General features: G+C 45.2%; 1 long non-coding RNA gene across 1 annotated transcript; it reads left to right on the top strand.

The window, feature by feature from the left end:
* The first annotated feature begins 1,139 nt into the window (after window positions 1–1,139).
* LOC149460795 (uncharacterized) lies at window positions 1,140–6,333 on the top strand. Its single transcript, XR_016313032.1, has 2 exons — window positions 1,140–5,297; window positions 5,650–6,333. It is a non-coding gene; the product is annotated as an uncharacterized LOC149460795 (long non-coding RNA).
* Window positions 6,334–22,982: the final 16,649 nt, after the last annotated feature.

Here is a 22,982-nt window from a genome sequence, read left to right as displayed (position 1 = left end):
AGAAAGATTAGAGTAAAATCCTCCACAATATGCACTCACATTTTAGTTCATCTTGATCACAGCATTGATATACAAAACCTCACGTATCAGGTGTAGTTGCATGGGTGTAACAATATGGCGGCCAAACTGGAAGATGAACTAAAATGTGAGTGCATATTGTGAAGGATTTTACTCTATTCTTTCTAAAATAAATGGTATTACACTATGGAAGTGTTTATTTATGTTTTCTGATGAAATAATTGGCCACAATTTGCATATCCACCCGGAAAGGAGGTCTACTACCAGTAAGCCTATACTTGAGGTGAGACCATTGTGAGGAGAGTGACCAGATCCCAGAGGAGTTCCACATATGGATGATCTAGTGTAGCGATCCTATAAGCGTTTTGGCCCTGTGCGGGCCGAGACAAGGAGGTGAGTGTGCATTGCAGCTGATTTTGGATACCTTCCTGTCACCTGACACACCTAAGCATCCACCATCATGAGAGGTTTTCACCTTATAGGAATATATGGTGTTTTTTTTCTCCACACTGGACACTTTATTTGTATTGAAGTAAACGCGTATTCAGTTTTATGTGTTTTTTCTGTTGATTTTATTTTATATCTTTTTGTGTGCACGTTTGTGATTTTTTTTTTTGTATTTATCATCACGCATGTTATTTTAGGTGTTTTATATAGTATTTTTGGTTTCCATTGTTTGGAGTATTTCAGTTGATTGGGGGAACTATGTGTATGCAGTAAGTGCATGTGTCAGCACTTGAGCACTATTGATGTATTAGTCCCATTTGGACTCTTTGAAAAAGTTTTTTTCTCCTTCTTCCCATCACTTCCTGATCCAATTTAGGATCATTTTGGGCACAATAGATGCGATAGTCCCATTTGGACTTTTCGTGGCACATTTGTGACCCAAGAGGATCATATTATACACACTGTTGTGAGAGTGTTGTTGGCACTTTATAGATTTGTATTTTTTCATCATTTTTGGGTTATTCACTTTATGATTTTGACCTCTTTATAAGGGCAGTGCCTGAGAGGTTGTATCACTTTGCATGTTTTTGTTTCCACTTGTATTGTTTATATACTTATGGAATGTTGATATATTATCTCTATATATGAAGCATTTTATTATTATTGTATTTGTGATTGTGCGCTTCACATTTCTCACTACTGGCACCAGCGCTTTATCATTTTTGCATTACTCTCGTATAGATCACTAGATGTTGGTAGCTGTACCTCCATTTCTTTACTTAGAATATTATTTTTGGGACTTAGATAGGAGCGCAGTAGGTTACTTCACTCTTATTTCAGGAAAAATACTGCATTATGGCCACTAGATGGAGCTGGCGATCATAGGAAATTAATATAACCACTTAAGCTCTGGAATATTTAACTCCCTTCATGACCAGGGCATGTTTTGCTATTCAGCACTGCTCTACTTTAACTGGTAATTTCTCGGTCATGCAACAATGTACCCAAATGAAATTTGTTTTTTTTTCACACGAATAGAGCTGTTCTTTGGTGGTATTTTCTGTTATATAAATGAAAATAAGACTGAACATTTTGAAGAAAAAACAGTATTTTCTGTTATAAAACATATCCATTCACCCCTCGCCCTGCAGAGGATTCCCCCCCTTCCTGATAAGGCCATTTTTTGCATTACGGCGCTGCATTATTTAACTGACAATTGCGCGTTCATGCAACGCTGCACCCAAATGAAATTTATGTCCTATTTTTCCCACAAATTGAGCTTTCTTTCGGTGGGATTTGTTCGCCTGTGCGGTTTTTTTTTTGTGCTATAAAAAAAAATGACCGACAATTTTGAGAAAAAAACAGTATTTTGGGCATTTTGCTATTAAAGCGGAGTTCCACTCACCCTGTCAAATAAGTCAGCAGCTACAAAAAACTGGCTGCTGACCTTTAAAAAACAGCCACTTACGTGTCCTTCGGTCCCATGGTGTGTCCCCTGCAGCCCGTTTCACCGGCTGTCCTGTATTCCAGGTGCCGGCATCTTCAGTGTTGGCACCCGGCTGTGACAGCTTGCGACTTCACAGCCGGGTACCCACTGTGCATGTGCGAGTAGCGCCGCACTTCATGAATGGTCCTGTAGTCTTCTGGGACCTGTCACATGTCCCAAAAGACTACAGACAGGGAGGGAGGGCCTAGGCGATCGGACCGGAAGTGGGAGCGGGTACCTGTCAAATTCTGCTACCTGTTCCCCCCCCACCCCCCAAAAGTGCCAATTCTTAATGGGGAGCAGTTCTTAAAGAGGGTCTTCCCATTTTGGGTGGAGCTCTGCTTTAAACATGTCCAGTAAAAAAAATGTAAAAATCAAATTTTGTCATGAATTTAGGCCAAAATGTATTTTGCTCCGTGTCTTTGCTATAACAAATCACAATACGTGTAAATTAATTGGTTTACGTGAAAGTTATAGCATTTACTAATTGCGGTATAGATAATAGGATTTTTTTTTCTACTAATAATGGCGGTGATCAGCGACTTTTAGCAGGACTGCGATGGGCATTCTGACACTGGGGGGGACTGACTTGGTGTCACTGACATTCCCAATGAGACCAATACAGTGATCAGTGTTGAAAAAAAGCACTGACACTGTACTAATGGCACTGGGCAGGAAGGGGTTAACATAAGGGGCTATCAAAGGGTTAACTATGTGTAGGGAGTGTTTTACTAGCGGGAGGGCGGTGTGTGCTTCACTGTACTGTGCAGTGTGCCCGAGCCGACAGGGAGGAAGAATGTTTGCAAACAATATAGTCTTCCGCCCTGTTGGAGATGCTTGGTAATCACCGAGCGCCAGCGGGTAATTACCAGGCAGTGACTTTTAGTGGGACTGCGGCGGACATTCTGACACCGGAGGGGAACTGACTTGGTGTCACTGATAGCCCCAGTGACACCAAAACAGTGATCAGTGCTAAAAAAAAAAAGGCACTGACACTGTACTAATGGCACTGGGCCGGAAGGGGTTAACATGAGGGGTGATCAAAGGGTTAACTGTGTGCTGTTTTTCTATAAGCTGTGTCTGCGTGCTTCACTGTAATCACACTGCTTTGTTTGGCTGTGATGTGCTCATCCAACCAAAGCAGTGTGCACGAGCTGACAGGGAGAACTGTTTTGTTTACAAACAGTTCTCCTCCCCCGTTGGAGATACTCAGCATTCACTGGGCACCAGTGAGTAATCACCGGCTAGGACCCGGTGATTGACAGCCGCATCCGCTAATGACGGTGCTGGTAGGGCGCGTGCCCCTACCAGAAATGCAAAATCACATATATATACGTGATTTTGCTCACCCATGCCACCCTGTAGCAATATTTCTGCTATAGGGCAGTCGGGAAATGGTTAAATCACTGGAAATCTTACAACCAGTCCAGCAGTCTTTTTCCTTTAATACCCTCATTGACTGTGAAAGAATGTACATGCACATTCACTGGGTAAATTGCTACGCAGCTTTACATGAACAGACCCCTAAATGTCAGGAGACATTTATATAAAGATGGGAAGTAGGCAGCTAAATGAATAGACTTCCCAGCAATGTAATTACCAGGATGCAGCTAGGGGGGGCTCTAATGTTTACAGTGCAACTACAGCAAAGTGATTCCTTCTAGCTCACATTGACCCTTTCTTTGCAGATTTTGGGCCTGAAGATTAGTTAAAACCCCCAAACATATATTTTCTGAAAGCTGGGGCCCTGGAGAATAAAACCGTGGTAGTTCCATTCTTTTCTGTTGCATGATATTATCACAATGCTTTATCATTTATTGATTGTCATATTAGAGCGGAAATGCAATATTTGACCCATTTGTTTTGTAAAATATAGCTGCTGAGGTTGTGCTGAGTAATACATACCCAACGTGTCCAGTGCTGGTAATTGTGTGTGTTGATAAAATGACAAACCTCTGCACTCTATAATGGCCCATAGGTGACACTGTAGAAGCCTTTCCAGGTCCTCTGTTCCAGGTGTAGAAGCCTTTCCAGGTCCTCTCTTCCAGGTGTAGAAGCCTTTCCAGGTCCTCTGTTCCAGGTGTAGAAGCCTTTCCAGGTCCTCTCTTCCAGGTGTAGAAGCCTTTCCAGGTCCTCTGTTCCAGGTGTAGAAGCCTTTCCAGGTCCTCTGTTCCAGGTGTAGAAGCCTTTCCAGGTCCTCTGTTCCAGGTGTAGAAGCCTTTCCAGGTCCTCTCTTCCAGGTGTAGAAGCCTTTCCAGGTCCTCTGTTCCAGGTGTAGAAGCCTTTCCAGGTCCTCTCTTCCAGGTGTAGAAGCCTTTCCAGGTCCTCTCTTTCAGGCGCAGAAGCCTTTCCAGGTCCTCTCTTTCAGGCGTAGAAGCCTTTCCGGGTCCTCTGTTTCAGGAGCAGAAGCCTTTCCAGGTCCTCTGTTCCAGGCACAGAAGCCTTTCCGGGTCCTCTGTTTCAGGCGTAGAAGCCTTTCCAGGTCCTCTGTTCCAGGCGTAGAAGCCTTTCCGGGTCCTCTGTTTCAGGCGTAGAAGCCTTTCCGGGTCCTCTGTTTCAGGCGTAGAAGCCTTTCCAGGTCCTCTGTTCCAGGCGTAGAAGCCTTTCCAGGTCCTCTGTTTCAGGCGTAGAAGCCTTTCCGGGTCCTCTGTTTCAGGCGTAGAAGCCTTTCCGGGTCCTCTCTTTCAGGCGTAGAAGCCTTTCCAGGCCCTCTGTTTCAGGCGTAGAAGCCTTTCCAGGTCCTCTGTTCCAGGCGTAGAAGCCTTTCCAGGCCCTCTGTTCCAGGCGTAGAAGCCTTTCCAGGTCCTCTGTTCCAGGCGTAGAAGCCTTTCCGGGTCCTCTGTTTCAGGCGTAGAAGCCTTTCCGGGTCCTCTGTTTCAGGCGTAGAAGCCTTTCCGGGTCCTCTGTTCCCGGCGTAGAAGCCTTTCCGGGTCCTCTGTTTCAGGCGTAGAAGCCTTTCCGGGTCCTCTGTTTCAGGCGTAGAAGCCTTTCCGGGTCCTCTGTTTCAGGCGTAGAAGCCTTTCCGGGTCCTCTGTTCCAGGCGTAGAAGCCTTTCCGGGTCCTCTGTTTCAGGCGTAGAAGCCTTTCCGGGTCCTCTGTTTCAGGCGTAGAAGCCTTTCCAGGCCCTCTGTTTCAGGCGTAGAAGCCTTTCCAGGTCCTCTGTTCCAGGCGTAGAAGCCTTTCCAGGCCCTCTGTTCCAGGCGTAGAAGCCTTTCCAGGTCCTCTGTTCCAGGCGTAGAAGCCTTTCCGGGTCCTCTGTTTCAGGCGTAGAAGCCTTTCCGGGTCCTCTGTTTCAGGCGTAGAAGCCTTTCCGGGTCCTCTGTTCCCGGCGTAGAAGCCTTTCCGGGTCCTCTGTTTCAGGCGTAGAAGCCTTTCCGGGTCCTCTGTTTCAGGCGTAGAAGCCTTTCCGGGTCCTCTGTTTCAGGCGTAGAAGCCTTTCCGGGTCCTCTGTTTCAGGCGTAGAAGCCTTTCCGGGTCCTCTGTTCCAGGCGTAGAAGCCTTTCCGGGTCCTCTGTTCCAGGCGTAGAAGCCTTTCCGGGTCCTCTGTTTCAGGCGTAGAAGCCTTTCCAGGTCCTCTGTTTCAGGCGTAGAAGCCTTTCCAGGTCCTCTGTTCCAGGCGTAGAAGCCTTTCCAGGCCCTCTGTTCCAGGCGTAGAAGCCTTTCCGGGTCCTCTGTTCCAGGCGTAGAAGCCTTTCCAGGTCCTCTGTTTATATTGAACCCTGAATAATAGATGTAGGATTATTGCTCTCACTCTTGCATGCATGGTGTTATGTAATATGTGTTGTGCAAGTCATGATCTTGTATGTAGGCACCCACAAAATGTTTGTTTGTATGTAAGGGGGACTTTGGGACAGAGTATTCAGTGCTTTGGTGCAACGTAGATGTTTTCATTTGTTTTACTTTTCTTTATAGCTTTTACATTAGGGACCAATAGCCCCCCTGCACTGTCTATACAATGTGGTTGTGTGATTAGGGAGCCATCTATTAGTTGTTCGCTGCAACTGCAGCCTATTTTTTTTTTCAGAAGAGAAACAGGAAGTGTTTTGTATTTGTTAATAAAGTTTCACCCTCACATCACTTCAGAGCCATCTTCGCTTTCAGAAGCAGACCAGTGAACTGTCCTCACCTCCTATTTCTCCTTCTGATACACATATTCTTGTTAGTCTATGTATTGTTTGTTAAAGTTTGTAGTTTATTTGGATTACACGGCTATGTATTTGCTGTGGAATTTTAAGGTAGGCTGCCTGCAAAAGAAATGTGTTCATTGTATGCATTTTGTACGAGACGTGTTTAAAGCATATTGTAACCTCAGTGTATGTGATTGTATTGCAGTTTTACAGAACTGTTCACAGAAGTAAATTCAGTTTTGGAATGAAACACAATGCGGCTTCTGTCACTTTTGTTAGCTGGCTGTCAGGTAAGAGTTAGTTACATAGTTAGTCTGGCTGAAAAAAGACAAAAGTCCATCCAGTTTAACCATTAACCTCCTCGGCGGTAGGATTCTTTCCGATTTTTTTGTGCTGAAAGCGGTACCAATTTTTTGCATGGAAATATGTCGTTTTTTATTGTAGGCTGTAATTTTTAGGAATAACTCACTGAAATCTGTACGAACAAGAGTCTATTAAACATTCCGGATATGATAAAATTTAAAACACAAAATCATAAATTATAATGTAATAAATAATCATAAAAAATAATAATATAATAATAATAAATTTAATTCAATAATGTAATCAAACCAAAAACACTGAAATGTGAAATACAGAGGCACATTCGCACATCGCTGAGCAAAGTCGCAAAATCGTTTTCAGTGTCTGATGAGGAATTTCCCCCACGAATCATTATCACTCAATTCTGCAAGTGGTTCTGATTTACTATCGCTGCTCTAAAACCGCTTTTGTCGTAAAGGGACGCTTTTTGGACGCCAGTTTCCAGGCAGAAAGAACATTCAAAATGCAGGCAGGACACAGGACAAAGCAGTAGGGACAAAATATATGTGAAATGCATTGAAACAGCAAAAATGACATTTTAAAAAAATTTCAAATTTCCCGCCGGTTTCGGCGCCCGTACGTCCCGACGTCACAGGGACCGGAACACAGGAGCCGGATGCCGGCATCGGCCAGAGGAGATGGCCAGGGACGCTGCAGGGGGCACATCGCGGGAGCGAAGGACAAGGTAAGTGCTGCAGGGAATCCCTGAGCAACGCCGCATGGTAAGCCCGAGTGTAGCTCGGGGTTACCGCTCTTGGTATAGAAATTTTACCCCGAGCTACACTCGGGAAAACCGCTGAGGAGGTTAAGTTGTGGGACAGCATAGTACAAAAACATACATACAACAGATTTAGATGATGGAGCTTCATTTGAAAGTAAAAGAATCCACATGAAAATTGTACTTTGGACAGTACTCCGCTATAATTCATATACTGTATCATGGATCCAGGTAGGAGTTGTGGGAACTTGCATCAAATGTAGAGCTTTACAGCACACAGCCACTCGCTAACTTATGTTTTTAAGGGTTTTTTTTGCCCAATTTTATTTAAAGGAAAGTTCCATAACATGTTTCCCACACAGGGGTATCCACCATCAACACAGGTTAAACAAATATTCAGCCTCCTGGCTTGTACATAGATTTCTGCCGCTCCGGCCTTCCACTTTAGGCTCACAACTGTCTCCTACAGACTCCTTCCTAAATGGCTGTTTGCACACAGCTAGCAGCCCCTTGCTGCTCTGGCTTCCACCTCTCCTAGGTGGAGCTCTCCTGACTCCTGGGCAATGACCACCTGTCTGCCAGGGTGGAGCCCAGAACCCTGGTTAGGCCTCTACAAAAAGGCCTGCACCCACCTGTGTAATCAAGTGTGCTGGATGTTCATAGTACATGGTCCCAGGATTGGAAATTTCATCCCTCCCAAATCACTTAGAAATCTCCAGGCCACAGATCCCAAAACGGGCTTTACAAACCAAAGAGAAAACTGACAAACCAATTTCCTCTGCATTAAGAGAACTGCCTGGAGCCCCTCAACCAGTATGGTTGAGAATCCTGGGTTGTAACCTTGATTTTCACCATGGCAGGATACCGCACTGCTACAGCGTGTGTACATTTTTCATCAAAATCCAAAGACCAGGCCTCACATGTCTGACTCCAGCAGATCATCGTTCAGTTCTGCATTCAGTTCTTAGAGCAAAGGTGGAAGTAGCGATAGCAGAGGTCTTATACGCTCAAAAAGAAGCCAACTTGATGAGGCAGAAAGCAGAGCTAGAAGCTAGTAAGTGTCCTGCAGACTCAGAGGGTAGTAACATCAGCAGAAGCTGTGGTTCATGAATCTGGGGTTAGTTTTTATTGTTTTAAATATCTTTTTATTAACTTTTTAACACATAAAGAACATATTCCAAGAACATAAAACATTGGTTCACATGTGTCCTACCCTCGCAGGGGTGGAAAAGGTCAATCACACATCCAAGAATTACAACAAGGCTGCATCAAAAGAAACTCCGAGACGCCCACATGGTGGTCGCTACCTACTAAGAGATAAATGTGTAAATATTAAGTGTCCCATACTAGTGCACATTATAACCAATAGCTTGTCTCAAGGATCAGTAGAAAATACAGAGATAGCATGAAAATACAATATTACTCAGGTTATGGCATGTAAGAGGCAGTGGCGGGCTTGCCCAGCCATTTGGACCATACTCTATCATATTGTTTGGGGCATCCTCTGTGCATACAAGTATCCTTATAAAGTGGTAAATTTGCATTAATTATCCGCTTCCATGACATAATAGATGGGGGAGCAGGTTTTCTCCAGTTCAGAGTGATGGCCTTTCTAGCGTAGAACAATAATAGGCTAATCAGGTTACGTTCAGCTACAGTGGGCAGGAGATCACTAACCAGACCTAACAAACATACCAACATAGAAGGTTGTATGAAGAACGAGAATCTGCAGTTCGTTTAGAAGGAGATCCACTCCAGGACTGTGCGGAAATAGCAACTCACAACTCGGTACAAAGGACTCAGGAATATGTGGAGAACCATGCTTATCGTACCGTGCTCCAGACCAAGTTAAGACAGAGTATGCTTCTAGCAAGCCTATCTCCAGCACAATTCCACAGTTTCCTGACTTGACATAACGACAGCCCTCTCCAGATATTTCTTAACTGCGACAACTTTCCACACTAACTCCAAAAATGTCCAAGCACCAAGGATACACGTTCAAACAAGCAATGATGATGTTAACTCTCAGCATCCATCACATGACCTGGGTTATCATGTGTTGTCCTTCAGAAATTGCCCTTTAGGATCTTCAGAGACAACTGATCTAGCTGAGTACCTTACTAGAATTAGTCAACACATGGCTACTAACCTTTTATGAATACCCCGAGAACTATTGGGCATTAAAGACATCTTCCCAAGGCATCACCAGTGATCTCAATCTTACTGCTAGAGAGGAGCTAGATCTGCTAACAAAGTGGCTCAGACCATCTCGACAGGCCAAGAGAATCAGGACTCTACATATTCATGATCCAGTCTCTGGGGTTAAAAAGTGGCAGAGATTAGAAGACTGTTAAGGCAGCTCTGAAGCTATTGAGAACACTCTATTGAAGAAACTGGAAAACTTCCCTAAAATCTCTAAAAAAGATGACCTAGAGGTAAGAGAACATGGTGACTTGTTGTTGAAGGTCACTTCAGTTGAGTCTGAAGGCCACTTACCAGGACTGGGATACCTTATGCATTATACATGGAGATCATATCCCCCTTATGTATTATACATGGAGATCATATCCCCCCTTATGTATTATACATGGAGATCATATCCCCCTTATGTATTATACATGGAGATCATATCCCCCCTTATGTATTATACATGGAGATCATATCCCCCCTTATGTATTATACATGGAGATCATATCCCCCTTATGTATTATACATGGAGATCATATCCCCCCCTTATGTGTTATACATGGTGATCATACCCCCCCTTATGTATTATACACGGAGATCATATCCCCCCTTATGTATTATACATGGAGATCATATCCCCCTTATGTATTATACATGGAGATCATATCCCCCTTATGTATTATACATGGAGATCATATCCCCCCCTTATGTATTATACATGGAGATCATATCCCCCTTATGTATTATACATGGTGATCATATCCCCCCTTATGTATTATACATGGAGATCATATCCCCCCTTATGTATTATACATGGAGATCATATCCCCCCTTATGTATTATACATGGAGATCATATCCCCCCTTAATCTCCTCTTCTCAAGAGAGAATAAATTCAGTTCCTCTAATCTTTCCTCATAGCTGATCTCCTCCATGCCTCATATCAGTTTAGTTGCTTTTCTCAGTACTTTCTCCAGTTCCCCAATGTTCTTTTTGTGAATTGGTGCCAAAAACTAAACTGCATATTCCAGATGAGGTATTAGTAGTGATTTTTACCGGGGGGGGGGGTGATATCTCTCTCTCTCTGGAGTCTATACCTCTCCTAATACAAGAGAGGATTTTGCTCGCTTTAAAACCTGCAGCTTGGCATTGCTGCCATTATTAAGCTTGTGATCTACCAGAACCCCCAGATCCTTCTCCACCATTGATTCCCCCAGATCCTTCACCATTGACCCCCCAGATCCTTCACCATTGACACCCCCAGATCCTTCTCCACCATTGATTCCCCCAGATCCTTCACCATTGACCCCCTCAGATCCTTCTCCACTATTGACCCCCCTCATGCTTCTCCACCATTGATTCCCCCAGTTTTAACCCCCCCCCCCGGTATGTATGATGCATGCATATTCTTAGCCCCAAAGTGCAGAACCTTACATTTATCAACATTAAACCTCATTGGCCCCATAGTCCCCCGATTACACAGAGCATTGAGGTCGGCTTGTAAGTTGGAGACATCCTGTAAGGACGTTATTCCCCGGCACAGCTTGGTGTCATCTGCAAAGACTGAAATGGGATTTATAATCTCAGACCCGATATTGTTTATAAATATATTAAAAAGTAGGTGTCCCAACACTAAACCTTAAGGTACCCCACTAATATCACTGAACCTTGGGGTACCCCACTAATATCACTGAACCTTGAGGTACACCACTAATAACACTGAACCTTGGGGTACCCCACTAATAACACTGAACCTTGAGGTACACCGCTAACAACCCTAGACCATTCAGAGTATGAATCATTAACCACTACTCTCTGAATACAATCTTTAGCAGTTTTCTTTCCATTTACATACAGATTTTGTCAGGAATGGACTCAGCACTGGTGGTGGGACTCCCCTGCTGTGTGGGCTGCAGTACCAGGGCTGACCAGCAGGTGCTCTCAGCAGCCAGAAGCTCACTCCTGCAGTCAGCCAACACCTGGGGCTGATTGCAGGAGGTGTATTTAAGGAATGACCAGGCCTGTAATCAGTGCCTGGGTGTATGTTTCCCATGAGCCCCTGTACCTGGTATCCTGTGTTCCTGCCTATCTGCCTAGTTGCTGACCCTGCTTTGATCCTGACCTCTTCTGACCATCTCCTGTTGAACCACTGGCTTACCTGACCATCCTTCTGCCTGATCCTCTGTACCACGCTGCCCATGAGTTACTGAACCCGGCTTGTGACCCTGACTATTCTCTGCCTGCTCCTCTGGTACCTCACTGCCCACACGTTGCTGACCTGGCCTGCCTGACTATGCCTGACGCTACCCAGACGATCCATCCATCCCGCAAGGATCCAGTCACTACTGTCCAAACCTGCCAGCCCCTTCACATCAGGCTTTCCCCCGGTACATACCCTCGGCGGACCCCTCTACCACAGTTGGGTGCACTCAGGGGCCGCGACCTGGTCTTAGTCCTGCGCCAAGTCCATCCCCACCATCAGGGGCTCTGGTGAAAAGGCAGACTGGGGCTTAGACTCCGCGCCCTGGGGAATCCTGTTCTGTGGGTCACTAGAGATCCCGCCGTGGCGGTGCCTGACAGTACCTAACGGCCTGCCTGACCATTCCACCTCTCCAGCCCTGACTACGCCAGTGTTCTTGAAGCCTGCTACTTCCCTGTGTCAGTCCACACCTCTCTGGTCTTACCCGGATCTCTAATAGATTTTTCCAAGCCTGTAGACTTTACCTTACACATTAGCCGTGTGCGGGGAACTGTGTCATACGCTTTTGCAAAATCCAAGTATACCACGTCCACAACTGCCCCTCTGTCCAAGTATACCACATCCACCGCCACCCCTCTGTTCAAGTATACCATGTCCACAGCCACCCCTCTGTCCAAGCATAGCACGTCCACCACCACCCCTCTGTCCAAGTATACCACATCCACAGCCACCCCTCTGTCCAAGTATACCATGTCCACCGCCACCCCTCTGTCCAAGTATACCACATCCACCACCATACCTCTGTCCAAGATTTTTCTCACCTCATAAAATGAAATCAGATTTGTTTGACAACTTCTGTCTCATGACTCCATGCTGTCTGTTGCTTAAAAAAAGAACATTTCCTATCAAATACTTACCTTAATTTTCCTTTCTTTATGGACTCCATGGCAGCATACATATGGGTTAGTTCCACCCTATCCTTTCCTATAGGACCCCACTCCCATAAATCTTTGCTGCTCACCAGAGGCCGTGTTCCATAACTAGCCTACTCATAGCATTGGGAGGATATTCCTGCTGCCATGGAGTTCATCAGGAAAGGAAAATTACAGTAAGTATTTGATAGGAAATTTTCCGTTGTCCTGACAGACTTCATGGCAGGATACATATGGGAAATAACTAGTTATACACACACAGGTGGGCAGTTACTCAAAAACTTTAATTTGCCCCATCAACCGACAGGACTTTCAAACCAAAATTAACAGAGGATAAAGAAGCAAGCTCTACAAAGTAATGAGCCACAAAAGTGTTGATTGAGGACCATGAGGCAGCTCTGTAGATCATCTCAGGGCCACATGCTAGGAAGCCACCCAGGACGTAGCCACACTTATGGTTGAGTGTGCAGTCACCGCCTCCGGAGGCGCTAAGCCCTTAGCTCTGTAGGCCATTTTAATGGCCTGGATGATCCAGGCCATGATTGATCTGGGAGATGCCCAGTCTCCTTTACTCTTCCTATGGAAAAGGATGAATAGACGGTCTGACCTATGGAAGGATGCTGTGACCTGCAAGTATAGCTTTAAAGTGTTACTAAACCCACAACAGTAAAAGCATATTTGTTATACTCACTGTGGAACCCAAGGGGTTAATCCTCTGCATTGTGTAAAAAGGCTGATCCTTTCTTCTCCGTCCCTCCTCTTGTTGAAATGACCACCTGATACAGACTGAATCCGTAGTCATATGCACATGCTCAGTTTGGTGTGTATTGCTAGAGAGGTTTTTTTTATTTCTTGGGAGAGTGCATGTGATCAGCACAGGGCCAATCCGCACTGTCCAGAGAGAAGACTCCTCCTACAAGCTTTAACCAGTGCTCTGCTGAAGTCGCAAAACTGCTCTAACTGTTGATGAGAAAAGGTATTTAGCAGTTTATATTTACTAAAATAATTGCATTTACATGTTCTGTGTACTGTGGGAGACCAGATATAGTGAATGCAGGCTCCTGGGTTTAGTACCACTTTAAGGTCTCACCTATGTCCAGGGGGTGAGCATCATTGACTCCCAAGGCTCTAAATGTTGGTAGGACAATCTCTTAGTTCTCGTGGAAGACTGAGGTCACTTTAGGATTAGAACCTAACATAGAGATGAGGACCACTCAATCTGGGAAGAATATAAAAAACAGTTCTTTACAGCCAAGGTTCCCGATTTTGGAGACTCTTTTTGCAGATGTAACCGCCTCCAGAAAGGCCGCCTTGATGGAGAGCTCCCTCACTATGGGTGGACCAGCTGATTCTGGAACACCTCCAGAGAAAAAGTCAAGGATGAGCAGAAGGTCCCATTTTGGGAATCTCAGTTTCCTCTAGGGCCTCAACCTTACTGCCCCTTTGAAGAATTGCCGAACCAGAGAGTGGTTGGCCCATGATACTCCAGTGAAGGCTGAGATGGCTGACCCTTGAACCCTGAGGGTGCTGACTGACGGGCAGGTCCAGGCCTGACTGCAGGAATCCCAGGACAGCCTGAACCTTCCAATTACTAAAGGATCCATCCAAGGTCGAGATACAGTCCACGAACTTAAAGACCAAACTCTTCCATAGACCCTGTTGGTGCTTGGTCTTCTGGCATTCATCAGGGTAAGGGATGACTTCATCAAGACAGCCTAAGGCCTCCAACTCCCCCTCTCCAAAAGGAAACCATTTGATTAAGCTGGGCTGGGTAAGGGTGCAGAATGGCCCTCTGCGACAGCAGGTCTGGCTTGAGAGGGAGAGGAACAAGATCAACTTCCAGACTGATCCGAAGGTCAGTATCCACTTGAAAACGTCTGTGTTGAGAGACCACTCATTGTTGTCCAATTGAACCCTGGATAGGAATTCTGCTTGCAAGTTCTGGACTACAGGAACATATATTGGACATGTTTCTCTGAGCCCAAGCCAGATCGGCTCTAGCTCTTGCAAGAGGGACAGCCTGTGGTTCCCACCTTGCCGCCTTATGTAGGACACTACTATCGTATTGTGGGACCCCAGGAGGACTGATTTCCCCTGCGTTAGGTGCTGGAAGGCCCGTAGATCACAGATCGCTGTTTGTAATTCCAGGACGTTCAACCCTAACCTGTGTGAGGGAAAGCTCCATCTGCCCTGAGCTATTTCTGACTCGCATAGAGCACCCCATCTGGAGGCGCTGCCATCCCTACTGATTGTGACCCAGAAGATGGGGGCAATTGAGTGACAACTGAGCAGATTCTTTAGCTGCAGCCACCAAGGAAGGCTCTCCTTCATGGACAGAGATATGTAAATGACTTGGCCCATGCTGCCTGGATTCCACTGTTAAAGAAAGCCCTTCTGGAAGTGTCACATTCTCCACTGTGCCCACTTCACCATCGGCGCCATGGACACCATGATGCTAATGATTTTTAGGCACTGGAGGGCATGAAGGTATGAAGGGGACAGGGCAGATAGTATTCAGCTCCTGATCACCAGAATCTTCTTCACTGGCAGGGAGATGGTGGAGCTGAATATGTTGAAATGGGCTCCGAGGAATATGACTGCATGGGCTCCAACTGGCTCTTCTCCATACTCATCAACCACCCAAAGGTCGAGATGACATGGGCCCTGTGCTGTAGTAGGTGTTCTCTGTTCTGAGATAGTAGGAGCAGGTCATCTAGGTAGTGGTGCAGGCAAATGCCTCTGGTTCTGATCAGGGCAACGACCACCAACGAAACGTTTGAAAACACACAAGGAAACTTTGAAAACTCAAATGGGAGACACATGAACTGGCGATGCTGATGGTGCACAGCAAACCAGAGGAATCTCTGAAGTTCTCTTGCAATGGGCAGATGAAAGTAGCCATCCTTCAGATCTATAGACAGGAGCCAGTTGCCTGGTTAAATTGCTTGTTGAACAGTGTCTCCATCTTGAATTTTGACTTCCTGATAAAGAGTTTAGATGGGTCCCGTTTCTCTTCTGGACCAAAAAGAGGGGCAAGTACATGCTCTGAAATTCTTCACCCTCCATCATGACGGCCCAGACGTCTGAGATTGAAACCATCTAGACATGCCAAAAATGGCAAAGGCATGCCCCCACCTTGCCTGCCTGAGCTGGCCCAGTCTCTAAAGGACTTTGTGGTCTCATGACTTCCAGAGTTCGAGCTCTTGGAGGACTTCTGAAAAGATGTCCGGCTTCTCCTCCAGCTTCTCTTGAACTCGTGGCCCAACTTGTAGAGGCGCACATCCCTTGCTCATTCTGAGCCTTGACTTCTGGACTGAGCCCTCTTCTGGCCTAGCAGATGCCGATCTTGGGGCAGGAAACCAGATCTCCCACCTGTAGCCTGGGCTATAGCACTGTCCAGTTTGTCAGGGAGGAAACCTCAAAGGGGATCTTGCACCATGCCTGCTTGGAGGCCAGATCAGCCAACAAGGGCTGAAGCCACAACGCACATTGGCTGTAACCAAGGACAGCATAACCCAAGCCAGCAGGCGGTTAACGTTGACCAAGGCCTCCCCCAGAAAGGCAGATGCCAACCTCAGCTCCTGAATACCTGAATTTTTGTCCACCTTTTACAGAACTCCTCTGAGGGCCGCATCCACGTTATCCAACCACACTTCTATAGCTTTAGACAAGGCCACTAAGGCCAGCACCTGCTTGGAAGCCATCCCTGCCATAGTGTAGAGTCGCTTGAGATCGTAATCAATTCTCATTCTCAGGTTATCCTTGAAGGACACTGAATCCTTGAGAGGGAGGGTAATGTGCTTGGCTAGCCTCATCAAGGCTGCATCCACCAGAGGGGCTGATTCTAAATGTTTGACGTCCTTTGATTTGAATGGATAAAGCTTGGCTGCTTTATTCAGCAAGAAGGCCCTCTTATTTACATTGCTCCACCCCTCGTTGAAAATTTCCCAGAGTTCCTCCAGGAACGGAAAGTTTGGATGATCCTTCCTTAGATGTTTGAAGAATTTCCTGTGTTTAGGGGAGACTCCAAGGCTTCTTCCCACTTTTAGGGCCTCTATAAAGCGAGACCACAGTGAAGTCGAAGCCCACACACGGATCCTTAATCTCTGCCTCACTGTCTGAGGCTCCGGCTGACAGGTGGCTAGATTGTGAAGGCTCCAATCCCTCTTGGGAATCTTTGGGAGGGGAGCACACTCCGACCAATGGGCTGTGGGCGCGACTAGTCCCAATTTCCTTTAGGGACTCTTGAACGACTCATCAGACCAAAACATCTTTCCTGTTTGTTGGCGCTTTCTCTCTCACTGGTCGCCTGGGCAAAACGGGAGTCAGATAATGGCCTGTCGTCAGGAATCTGAGATTCGCGCCCCTGGCAAGTTTGCCTATTGAAGCGGCTGGAGTGCCTCTTAATGTGATGCCTGGAAGAGGAACAAAAGCTTCTCTTATGATGCCTGGAGCTGGAAGGAGACCTGTGATGTCCAGATTTAGAGGAAGAGTGATGAGTCCGAGACCTGGAAGAACCTCCATCATTGTGTGCCGTATAGTGGCGATAAAACCTAGAAGGACTGAGAGAAAAAACAAAAAAGACACAGAACGGGATAGTTAAAAGCCACAGAAAAGTGCCAGTGAGGGATCAAGGGGAGAAAGCTGCCCATCTGTACCTACTGCGTAGGGGCTGGCCACAAGGATGCGGTGACACATCCATGCCGGGTCAGCTGTGAAGGCAACCAAGCTGTAAAAAAATAACATGCAAACTACCAGGAGGGGCAGGAGGGGGCAGGTACTGACCTTCACAGTGGACCACAGAAGCTGCCGCACTCAGCCCGCAGGATTTCCCAAAGAAAACAGCTCTGACAGCTGTTTAAATTTTTCACCAAAGCTATGACGTCACCGCTGCCGTACTGCACATGCGCTGAACCCCGGAATGCCCATGTGCATGCATGAGCACTGCCATCTTGCCGCACTGCTTATGCGAGAAGCCAGGCCTTGTTCTGAGGTCGGTTCTTGCATGCTCAGTGCGCCGGAGGCCATTTGGACCAGGATGCGGTGGCCTGGAGTGCAGCATTGCGCTCCAGACACCCACTAGCACCAGGGAAAGATGAGGAAAGAAATAAGGAGCAACAATGAGACTCAAACTGGCACAGAGCACAGCTTACCAACCCCACACAGCCACGACCGCCTGCTGTGGAGACTGCCTCATCCGTTCAGGGTGCTACATGACCACCCACTGTTAGCAGGCTATCCAGCCCAAGTTGCAGCTCGCCCACCACTGGCAGACCTAAGCTCTTCCAGGCACCAACTCCTGCTCACCCATTTACACCCCGCCATTAGCTGGGGAATGCTGGAATTGATGAGGGGACGCCTGCTCTGCCACTCCCAGCACTGCATCCGTCCACCACGTCCAATACCCAGCCTTTAGCTGGGGACCCATGCAACTGACAAGCGGTGCATAACCTCGCATCTCCTGGAGAGGCTCGCCAGGCCTTGGTCGTGGACCATCTTGTATGCGGGAACCAGGTAAGACTTGCACGCACTAGGTCCATTGGAGGAGGACAAAAAAGGAATATGGCCTCTGGCAAGAAGCAAAGATTTATGGGAGTGGGGTCCTTTAGGAGAGGGCGGGATTAACCCATACGTATGCTGCCGTGGAGTCTGTCAGGAAATATTTGTTTCCAGCAAGAACTCCTCTTTGTGGTCTTTTATGAAACTCTCCAGTATCTTCCCAACTATAGAAGTTACACTAACGGGTCTATAATTACTTGGGAAAAATTTTGAAAAATTTTTAAATATTGGCCCCACATTGGCCTTACGCCAATCCATTGGTACTATGCCAGTTATTAAAGAGTCCCTAAAAATGAGAAACAATGGCTGTGAAATGACAGTGCTCAAGTCTTTAAGGCCCCGTGGGTGTCTGCCATCCGGTCCAGAGGCTTTATTCACCTTTATTCTGTTTACATTTTTCTGGATCATATCAATTGTGAGCCAATGTGGATCATCTGGAGCTGTGTCAGTACCACGCCCATTATGGACAAGAGCCCCCCCCATGCTCCTTTTGTATACACAGAGCTGAAGAAGGGATTTCATACATTGTCCTTCTCTTTGTCCCCAGTCACCCCCTCTAGATGGTTCTGTAAAGGGCCTACATGCTGGGACCGGACCTTTCTACTATTCATATATTGGAGGAATGTTTTGGGGTCGCTCCTGATATCTTTCTGTCGTTTGTTTTCAGTTTTTGCGCCTTTATTTCCTTTTTGCATATTCTGTTCTATTCTTTGTAATGTGTAAACGATGATCGCGTTCCTTCATTTTTATATTTAATGAAAGCTCTTTTCTTATTATCTGTAGCTTTTGTAACTTTGGCCTTAAGCCACATACAGGGGTGTGGAATTTTTTTTAAACAACTACTAGTCCAGGGACTAAATTGGGGCCCCAACCTACTTGTCTCTCATGACAATCTGCTTGTCCAGATAACTTTTTTTTTTTTTTTTTTTAACCAAAACCATATTTAAATCGGAGGTGATATTAGTAATGTCGGGACTTTTTAAAACAAAAGGGGCTTTATGGCGACTTAAATGTGTAATATTTTTAACATTGCGCTGTATATCTCTTCCTCCCCTCCCTGCCTCTCTCCAGCACTGCACCTGGGGCCTAGCAGGGAGGGGAGAGACCTTGCATTGTGATGAATAATGATTGGCTTCTCACCAGGAAAGGGGGGGGGGGTGTCAGGGCCTATACTTTATCCCTTTCACTGCCAGAGCTGTTTTTGCATTTTCTCTGCCAGAGCCATTTTTGCGCTTTTTGCACACATTTAAAAAATCATTTTAGGCCTGAAGATTACATAAAACCCCCAAACATTGTATATTTTCTGAAAGCAGAGACCCTAAAGAATAAAATAGCGGTAGTTACAATTTTTTATTTCGCATGATTTTACCGCAAAATCTTAGTAAAAAATACAAGTAAGTTAATTTTAGGGCACAAAAAAGAAATAAATGACCCTATTTTTTTGTATAATATAAAAGATGAGGTTGCAGCGAGTAAATAGATATCCAACTTGTCAAACCTTAAATTTGTGCACGCTCGTGAAATGGCAACAAACTTCAGTGCCCAATATTTTCTATAGGTTGACACTTTTAAAGCTCCTTATAGGTCACCAGTTTAGCATTACAGAGTAGGTCTTGTGCTAGAATAATTGCTCTCATTCTGGCGTGCGTGGTGATATGTGACATGTGTATTGCAATTGACGGTTTCATGCGTAGGTGCCCCGCATGTGCTTTTACGGTTGTACGTGCGTATATGTGGGGGCCTCAATATTTTTTTGGGGGGGGATGGTATGTGCTTGGGTGTAACTCATTTTTTACAATTAAAAAAAAAGAAAAACAAAAAACAAGTTTTGTTAACTACATAGGGGACAACGTCCCATATGTGATGATTTTTGGTGACAGGTTCTCTTTGAGACCTCCAACGTCTAAAAGACCCTGCATGTCTCCCCTCTGCTCCATTGAATGTAATGTGGTGCTCATCGCACCGTATTACATTTTTTCCTGGGGATTGCATTACAATTTCTCAACGGGACCAAGAAGTGACGTAACGTCACTTCCGGGTCAGCATGAAAAGGGGAGGGGAGCGCTCTTCTCCCTCCCCTCTAGCTGATGGCAAACCGGGCCCACAGATGGGCAAGCGGAGCCCAGGAAACTTCACAAGGGGGGGATGTGGAGAGGCTGGCACTGTGTGGAAGCAATCGATGGCAGAGCTGCCACCGAATGCTTCCACCTGACAGGTGAGCCTGCTGCTTGCCCGCAGCAGGGCTAACGGTAGAAAAAAACTACCTGACCGCTGCCCGGAGCTACATGTCCTGGACGTCGGGTGATAGGAATCCAACATCCCTGACATAGATTTGATTTGTTGCCTTTTAAACTTGTTGCCCACGGGAATATATTTTGCAGTGTGGTCAAATACAGTCTTTTTGAAGAACTCCCATTTCTATGTTATGTTCATCGATGCCAATATTCCCTCCCAGTCTTAAGTCTTCGAGAGCAGCTTTCAGCCTTGGAAAATTAGCTCTCTTAAAGTTGAGTGTTTTTATTTTTCCCATATGTGCTTGCTGTTTACAGCTAACAATTAAATCATGTTATGATCACTGCTATCCGGATGTTCTTTTATATGGACATTCATAATATGGCTCTACATGGTTTGAGATTACCAGGTCCAGCAGAGCATCATTCCTAGTAGGGGCCTCTATGAACTGTACCATAAAATTGTCCTGTAGTAGGTTTATAAAGTTTTGCCCTTTTTTTCTGTTTCTGCAGTACCATTACTCCAGTCAATTTCCCCCATTATTATCACTGTCCCAGCCCTTGCAGACCTTTCATTCTGTGCAAAGAGCTGAGTCACCACCTCCCCATTACCACTAACAACCTATAACAAACTCCTCTGTCCCTCCAATGGAGTTTTAAGAATAAGTTTGAAACTACAGATAAGTGTCCAAAGAGGTGAAGCTATACACACAAAGATGTATCCTAGCCACAGTAAACCGTCTTTACAATCCTCTCGTGTTTGCAGCCCCATTCGTTATGCAAGGCAAAGCCTTAGGGAGCTCTCAATAGATCAGTGTGACTGGGACTTCCCACTCCTGCCAGAAAGAGAAACTCAATGGAGAACATGGACAGAAGACTTGATTCATCTTGAAGATCTCAGTATTCCCACGCCCTCTAACATCTACATTGCGAAGGGAGGTATGTGTTTTTTATGATGCTTCTATCTTGGTGATAGCAGCTGTAGCGTATATCGGGGTCATAGACAGTAGTGGTCAATGTCATGTATGCTTCATTATGAGCAAATCGAAACTAGCTCCAAGACCAGCCCACACAGTGCCACCTTTTGATATGTGAAGCCATTTTGTCCGGTGAGCTAGCAGAACAGGTTCTTGAAGAAATGGACTTTGAGCCTGATGCAGATGAATAGAACACTGACAGCAAAATTGTGTTAGGTTAAATTCATAATACCTCCAGAAGTTTTATGTGTATGTCTCAGACAGGATAATGGAGATGGTAAAGAGATCAACGTCATTTATTAGAGGACTGCTGAAGTATAGCTCCGACCTGTCTCAGATTTAGTTACCTAGTTAAATGTTACAGTAATTCAAAGATATATAGTAGTGGTATATATTTATACCAGGGGAGTGTTCTGTATATCATCATTGTGTTGAGTAGGACACCATCTGTTGGGTGTTCACTGCAATTGCACGTGTTTTTATTATTCCTTTCAACAAGACTAGGGAGTGTCTTGTTAAGAAGGGAGAATAGGGAGTGTTTTGTTAATAAAGATTTTCCATAAACCGCTGCAGCCATCTTAGCTTCCTGAAGAATGCCAGTGAAGATCTCCATTCTCCCTTGAATACACATATGCTTGTAAGTTTATTAAGCATGTGTTAAATTTATTATATAACTAGGTTTCTAGGTTGCATTTCAATGTATCTAAAGGTAGCCATTTGCAAGAAAGGTGTTCATTGTATGCATATGAAAAGACATGTATACAAGCATATTGTAACTTCAGTTCATGTGATTGTGTTTTACATAACTGTTCACAGAAGAAAATTCAGTTTCACAATGAAACACAAAGCACCTTCTGTCAGTTTTGTTAGCTTGCTGTCAGCAAACCATGGATAGGACAGCATGAGCTACATCCTTAGCAACCACTGACTTCACTCGGCCCATTCACTTACATGGCCACTTAGGCAAATGGGTGAGGAATTGCCATGCTTGCCTTGTCCCTTCATAGGTGCCTCTAGTGACAACCTTTCCAGTGACCATGACCAAGACCATTTAGGGTGTACAGTCTTTCAAAGAACAAAAGTGGACAGTCGGGTGGCAATGTCTATTGAGGACAAACTCTTCTTGGAAAATATGGAGCAGGCACTAGTCAAAGATGACACAAACAGCTGGGTCATACTTCATCCCCTCAGACCAGAGATGTGATGCCTACTTATTAACAGAGAACAAGTACAAAGGAATTTCTCTTCTCTTCAGTTTATTTTTCAGAGAAAACTAGAGATGAGAGACCACTTATTTTCTATCATGGAGAAAACCTTGGAGAATGGTCATGCAGAAATAGCCCCCACTATTAACCTCCCTGGCGGTATGATTCTTTCCGATTTTTTTGTGCTGAAAGCGGTACCATTTTTTTGCATGGAAATATGTAGTTTTTTATTGTAGGCTGTAATTTTTAGGAATAACTTGCTGAAATCTGTACGAACAAGAGTCTAGTAAACATCCCGGGGAGGATAAAATTTGAAACACAAAATCATAAATTATAATTTAATAAATAATCATAAAAAGTAATAATATAATAATAAATTTAATTCAATAATATAATCAAAGCAAAAACACTGAAATGTGAAATACAGAGGCAAATTCGCACATCACTGAGCAAAGTCGCAAAATCGTTTTCAGTGTCTGATGAGGAATTTCCCCCACGAATCATTATCACTCAATTCTGCAAGTGGTTCTGAT

Source organism: Staurois parvus, unplaced genomic scaffold (genome assembly GCF_062004578.1).
Source record: "Staurois parvus isolate SC_StPar_1 unplaced genomic scaffold, SC_StPar_1.0 ptg000221l, whole genome shotgun sequence".
Classification (NCBI taxonomy): domain Eukaryota; kingdom Metazoa; phylum Chordata; class Amphibia; order Anura; family Ranidae; genus Staurois; species Staurois parvus.
The sequence above is the reverse complement of the archived record's forward strand: the minus strand, read 5'-3'. Positions and strand labels throughout refer to the sequence as shown.